Here is a 7,821-nt window from a genome sequence, read left to right as displayed (position 1 = left end):
TGTTCTAGGACAAAGAGTTGATAAGAAATTAAATGTTATCCAATATGCTAGTAAAACTCTAGACAGTGCCCGGAGAAATTATGCTACTACTGAAAAAGAATTTTTAGCGGTTGTATTTGCTTGTGATAAGTTCAGACCTTACATTGTTGATTCTAAAGTAACTGTTCACGCTGATCATGCTGCTATTAAATATCTTATGGAAAATAAAGATGTTAAACCTAGACTTATTAGATGGGTTCTCTTGCTACAAGAATTTGATTTGCATATTATTGATAGAAAGGGAGCTGAGAACCCCGTTGCAGACAACTTGTCTAGGTTAGAGAATGTTCTTGATGACCCACTACCTATTGATGATAGCTTTCCTGATGAACAACTAGCTGTCATAAATGCTTCTCATACTGCTCCATGGTATGCTGATTATGCTAATTATATTGTTGCTAAATTTATACCACCTAGTTTCACATACCAGCAAAAGAAAAAGTTCTTCTATGATTTGAGACATTACTTTTTGGATGACCCGCACCTTTATAAAGAAGGAGTAGATGGTGTTATTAGACGTTGTGTACCTGAGCATGAACAGGAACAGATCCTACGCAAGTGTCACTCGAGGCTTATGGAGGACACCATGCTGGAGACAGAACTGCACATAAGGTATTGCAATCCGGTTTTTATTGGCCTACTCTCTTCAAGGATGCCCGTAAGTTTGTCTTGTCCTGTGATGAATGTCAAAGAATTGGTAATATTAGTAGACATCAAGAAATGCCTATGAATTATTCACTTGTTATTTAACCATTTGATGTGTGGGGCTTTGATTATATGGGACCGTTTCCTTCCTCTAATGGGTATACACACATTTTAGTTGTTGTTGATTACGTTACTAAGTGGGTAGAAGCTGTTCCAACTAGTAGTGCTGATCATAACACCTCTATTAAGATGCTTAAAGAAGTTATTTTTCCAAGGTTTGGAGTCCCTATATATCTAATGACTGGTGGTGGTTCACATTTTATTCATGGTGCTTTCCGTAAAATGCTTGCTAAGTATGATGTTAATCATAGAATTGCATCTCCATATCATCCACAGTCTAGTGGTCAGGTAGAATTGAGTAATAGAGAGCTTAAATTAATTTTGCAAAATACTGTTAATAGATCTAGAAAGAATTGGTCCAATAAACTTGAGGATGCATTATGGGCTTATAGAACTGCATATAAAAATCCTATGGGTATGTCTCCGTATAAGATGGTTTATGGTAAAGCCTATCACTTACCTCTTGAAATAAAACATAAGGCATATTGGGCCATCAAAGAGCTCCATTATGATTTCGAACTTGCCGGTGAGAAGAGGCCTTTTGACATTAGCTCACTTGATGAATGGAGAACCCGGGCTTATGAAAACGCCAAACTGTTTAAAGAAAAAGTTAAAAGATGGCATGACAAAAGGATACAAAAACGTGAGTTTAATGTAGCTGATTATGTATTGTTATACAACTCTCGTTTAAGATTTTTTGCAGGCAAACTCCTCTCTAAATGGGAAGGTCCTTACGTTATCGAGGAGGTCTATCGTTCCGGTGCCATAAAAATCAACAACTTCGAAGGCACAAATCCGAGGGTGGTGAACGGTCAAAGAATCAACATTATATCTCAGGTAATCCTATAAATGTTGAAACTAATTTTATTGAAACCGTAACCCCAGAGGAATACATATGGGACACTTTCTAGAACGTTCCAGACTCCGAAAAGGAATAGGTATGAGGTACGATAAGTAAACCGACTCCAAAACAGTTCTAATGGCAATTTTTCTCCGTTTTGGAATATTTAAGAAAATAGGAAAATAAGAAGCAGTCTGGAAAGGACACGAGGCTTCCACGAGGGTGGAGGGCGCGCCCCCTGCCTTGTGGGCACCTTGTGTGCTCTCCGGACTCCATTTTCTCGCACGCTACTTCTTTTGGTCGGCAAAAAATCATTATATAATCTCCCGAAGGTTTTGACCACCGTATCATGCAAATATCTCCTGTTTTTGTTTCGAGCTGTTTTCTACCAGGGTTGTCAAGGCCAGGCATCATGTCGTCTCCCTCCTCCTCCAACAATGAGGGCAACGATTCTTGGCTAATGAAGATAGAGCTGAAGAGAGAAGAGCCCGGAGAGATCAACAAGGATGATGGGATCAAGAAGGCCATGTGGGACCAAGTTCCGGCAGTAGCAGAAGAAGACATCCTTCAACCTCACCAAAATCTCTTTACCCCAAACGAGATTGAGGCTTTCAAGATGATTGAGTTAGCTCGTATTCAAAACAAGTATCTCACAAGTGAAAATATTTTGTTGCAGGAGCATATCATCGCACTCAAGGGCATTATCCGCAAATTGGAAGATCTCCTACGCTCGATGTGCGACTATCCATCATCACCAACACCTTCTTCACCAACAAAGAAGAACTGAGTATCGGGTATGGGCACTCCCCTTGGCCACAGCCAAGCTTGGGGGAGTGCCCCGGTATCGTATCACCATCACACTTTTATCTTCACCATTTTTAGTTCGATCCTTTTGATAATATCTTGATCTAGTAGAATAAAGTTTTAGTATGATCTAGTTTTGAGTTTGCTTTATGATCCTTCTTTGTAATCGAGTCCGTGAGCTATATATAATAAAGATTAGTGTTGAGTCAAGGGCTTGATTACCTTACTACGATATTGAGGGAATAAAATAAAATAGAAGAAATGAAAAGAAATAAAGGGATCATATGGATCTTATGGAGAGTAATGACTTCACATATAAAGAGTATGATGAATAAAAGTTGTTGAGAGTTGACAAGCATAGTTTTGGTCATCATTGCAATTAATAGGAAGTAATAAAGAAAGAGAGGTTTTCACATATAAATATACTATCTTGGACATCTTTTATGATTGTGAGCACTCATTAAAATATGAGATGCTAAAGAGTTGACGTTGGACAAGGAAGACAACGTAATGGGTTATGCTTCCCTACATCTGAAATAAATTATATTGTCATGGATCATCCAACATGTTGAGCTTGCCTTTCCCTCTCATGCTAACCAAATTCTTTGCACCAAGTAGAAATACTACTTGTGCTTCCAAATATCCTTAAACCTAGTTTTGCCATGAGAGTCCACCATATCTACCTATGGATTGAGTAAGATCCTTCAAGTAAGTTGTCATCGTTACAAGCAATAAAACTTGCTCTCTAAATATGTATGATTTATTAGTGTGGAGAAAATAAGCTTTATACGATCTTGTGATGTGGAAGAAATAAAAGCGACGGACTGTATAATAAAGGTCCATATCACAAGTGGCAATATAAAGTGACGTTCTTTCGCATTAAGATTTTGTGCGTCCAACCATAAAAGCACATGACAACCTCTACTTCCCTCTGCGAAGGGCCTATCTTTTATTCTTGTCTTATACTTCATACAAGACTCATGGTGATCTTCACCTTTCCTTTTTACATTTTATTCTTTGGCAAGCACAATGTGTTGGAAAGATCTTGATATATATAGCTAATTGGATGTGAGTTTTCATGAACTATTATTGTTGACATTACCCTTGAGGTGAAAAGTTGGGAGGAAAAACTATAAGCCCCTATCTTTCTATGTCTCCGGCTAAAACTTCATACCCATAAATATTGCGTGAGTGTTAGCAATTGTGAAAGACTAAATGATAGTTGAGTATGTGGACTTGCTGAAAAGCTCTTATATTGACTCTTTCCGATGTTATGATAAATTGCAATTGCTTCAATGATTGAGATTATAGTTTGTTAGTTTTCAATGAAGTTTATGATTCATACTTGAAACTGTGAATGAATTGTTACTTTAGCATAAGAGATCATATGACAATATATGTATATGTTGTTGTTCTAAGAATGATCGTGATGCCCTCATGTCCGTATTTTATTTTTATAGACACCTCTATCTCTAAACATGTGGACATATTTATCGATATCGGCTTTCGCTTGAGGACAAGCGAGGTCTAAGCTTGGGGGAGTTGATACGTCCATTTTGCATCATGCTTTTATATTGATATTTATTGCATTATGGGTTGTTATTACACATTATGTCACAATACTTACGCCTATTCTCTCTTATTTTACAAGGTTTACATGAAGAGGGAGAATGCCGGCAGCTGGAATTCTAGGCTGGAAAAGGAGCAAATATTAGAGACCTATTCTCCACATCTCCAAAAGTCCTGAAACTTCACGGGAGCAAGTTTCAGATTATATAAAAAATATTGGGCAAAAGAAGTACCAGAAGGGGGCCACCCACCGTCCACGAGGGTGGGGGCGCGCCCTACCCCCCTGGGCGCGCCCCCTGCCTCATGGGCCCCTGGCAGCTGATACGTCTCCGTCATATCTATAATTTTTTATTGTTCCATGCCAATATTATACAACTTCCATATACTTTTGGCAATTTTTTATACTATTTTTAGGACTAACATATGATCAAGTGCCCAGTGTCAGTTCCAATTTGTTGCATGTTTTTTGTTTCGCGGAAAATCCATATCAAACGGAGTCCAAACGGGATAAAAACTGACCGGGATTTTTTTGGAATATATATGAATTTTGGGAAGTCAAATCAACGCGAGATGATGCTTGAGGGGCCCACAAGGCAGGGGGCAGGCGCGCCCCTGACCATCGTGGCCACCCCGTGAGGTGGTTGATGCCCTTCTTTTGCCGCAAGAAAGCTAATATCCGGATAAAAATTGTGTCCAAAATTCAGCCCAATCGGAGTTACGGATCTCTGGGAATATAAGAAACGGTGGAAGGGCAGAATCTGGAACGCAGAAACAGAGAGAGACAGAGAGATAGATCCAATCTTGGAGGGGCTCTCGCCCCTCCATCGCCATGGACCAGAGGGGAAACCCTTCTCCCATCCAGGGAGAAGGTCAAGGAAGAAGAAGAAGAAGAAGAAGAAGAAGGGGAGCTCTCTTCCCCTCTCTCCCGGTGGCGTCGGAACACCACCAGGGCCATCATCATCACCACAATCTACACCAACAACTTCACCGCCATCATCACCAACTCTTCCCCCCTCTATGCAGCAGTGTAAACCCTCTTTTACCCGCTGTAATCTCTACTTAAACATGGTGATCAATGCTATATATTATTTCCCAATGATGTATGGTTATCCTATGATGTTTGAGTAGATTCGTTTTGTCCTATGGGTTAATTGATGATCGTGATTGGTTTGAGTTGCATGTTTTATTATTGGTGTTGTCCTATGGTTCTCTCCATGTCGCGCAAGCGCGAGGGACCCCGCTGTAGGGTTTGCAATATGTTCGTGATTTGCTTATGATGGGTGGCGTGAGTGACAGAAGCACAGACCCGAGTAAGTAGATTGTTTGCGTATGGGAGTAAAGAGGACTTGATGCCTTATAATGCTATGGTTGGGTTTTACCTTAATGATCTTTAGTAGTTGCGGATGCTTGCTAGAGTTCCAATCATAAGTGCATATGATCCAAGAAGAGAAAGTATGTTAGCCTATGCCTCTCCCTCAAATAAAATTGCAATAATGATTACCGGTCTAGTTATCGATTGCCTAGGGACAAATAACTTTTTTGTGTGACAACAAGCTCTCTACTAAAACTAACTTAGTTGTGTCTTCATCTAAACAGCCCCTACTTTTTATTTACACACTCTTTATTATCTTGCAAACATATTCATTAACACCTACAAAGTACTTCTAGTTTCATACTAGTTCTAGGTCAAGTGAATGTTAAGCATGCGAGAGTTGTATCGGTGGTCGATAGAACTTGAGGGAATATGTGTTCTACCTTTAGCTCCTCGTTGGGTTCGACACTCTTACTTATCGAAAGAGGCTACAGTTGATCCCCTATACTTGCGGGTTATTAACAGCCCTCTGATGCCCATCTTTGGCTATATGGAGTCTTTCGCCGAGGAAAAAATCATAAGCAAGCTTTCGGGAAGAAACTCCGCCGCCACAAGGCAGAACCTTGGCGGAACCAATCTAGGGCTCCGGTGGAGCTGTTCTGCGGAGGAAACTTCCCCCGGGGAGGGGGAAATCATCACCATCATCATCACCAACGATCCTCTCATCGGGAGGGGGTCAATCTCCATCAACATCTTCACCAGCACCATCTCATCTCAAACCCTAGTTCATCTCTTGTATCCAATCTTTGTCCCAAAGCCTCAGATTGGTACATGTGGGTTGCTAGTAATGTTGATTACTCCTTGTAGTTGATGCTAGTTGGTTTACTTGGTGGGAGATCATATGTTTAGATCCATTATGCATATTAATACCCCTCTGATTATGAACATGAATATGATTTATGAGTAGTTACGTTTGTTCCTGAGGACATGGGAGAAGTCTTGTTATAAGTAGTCATGTGAATTTGGTATTCGTTCGATATTTTGATGAGATGTATGTTTTCTTTCCTCTAGTGGTGTCATGTGAACGTAGACTACATGACACCTCACCACTATTTGGGCCTAGGGGAAGGCATTGGGAAGTAATAAGTAGATGATGGGTTGCTAGAGTGACAAAAGTTTAAACCCTAGTTTATGTGTTGGGGCTGATTTGGATCCAATAACACCTACAAAGTACTTCTAGTTTCATGCTTGTTCTAGGTAAAGCGAACGTTAAGCGTGCATAGAGTTGTATCGGTGGTCGATAGAACTTGAGGGAATATTTGTTCTATCTTTAGCTCCTCGTTGGGTTCGACACTCTTACTTATTAAAGAGGCTACAATTGATCCCCTATACTTGTGGGTTATCAAGACCGTTTTCTGGCGCCGTTGACGGGGAGTTATAGCGTGGGGTGAATATTCTCGTGTGTGCTTGTTTGCTTTATCACTAAGTAATTTTTATTTGATGTTCTAAGTTGTTCTCTATCTTTAGTTATGGATATGGAACACGAAATACCAAAAAAATTAGGTTTACTTGCTACTCATAGAGATGGGGAACCTCTTAAAACCCTCGATGCTCATTATGTGGAAGATATTATGTACTACTTTGATAATCCTGAGAAAACCCCATTCAACTTTATAATGGGAGTAACGTTGGATCAACGTGAATACTTTAGGGATTGTCGCTTGACTCAAAAAGGGAAACTATTATGGGATCAGATTTATATGTTGCATTGGTATGCTCAGCAACTATGCTTGAGATATGATTATACTTGTTACTCTAGGATGAAGGCTCCACACCTTCCCTTTTCATGTGAATTTAATGATGATGAAACCTTGGCTTCTTATGCTAATGGTATGTACGATTATTATGATGTGGAACAAATAGAAGAATTCGTTGCTTTTATGGTGCTTATGAAATTGAATCTTTGTTTAAAGAGTTTGAACTTTTTGATGATTCAGTTTATAGACCTAAAAATTTTGCTATACTTAAATATTGCTATGAAAATTATGAATTCAATTCCGATATTGATGATTTTATTGAGAAAGTCTCCGCTGTCCGAGAAGAGACTAATATTTTGCAGGAGTCTATGGAAAAAGGAATTGATGAAACTGTGAGCTCATTGGATGAAAAAGATGATGAGGAGAGCGAAGAACAAAAGGAGGAAGAGCGGATTAGCTACCCATGCCCACCTTCTAATGAGAGTAACTCTTTAACTCATACACTATTTAATTGCCCTTCGTGCTTACCGAGATTGCTATGATGATTGTTATGATCCCGTTGATTCTTTCGAAGTATCCCTTTTTGATGATGCTTGCTATGCTTGTGGCCAAGATGCCAATATGAATTATGCTTATGGAGATGAACTTGCTATAGTTCCTTATGTTAAACATGAAATTGTTGCTATTGCACCCACGCATGATAGTCCTATTATCTATTTGAATTCTCCCGACTA

The sequence above is a fragment of the Triticum urartu genome, chromosome 6 (assembly GCF_003073215.2).
Source record: "Triticum urartu cultivar G1812 chromosome 6, Tu2.1, whole genome shotgun sequence".
Taxonomy (NCBI): Eukaryota; Viridiplantae; Streptophyta; class Magnoliopsida; order Poales; family Poaceae; genus Triticum; species Triticum urartu.
Note: the sequence above shows the minus strand (reverse complement) of the source record.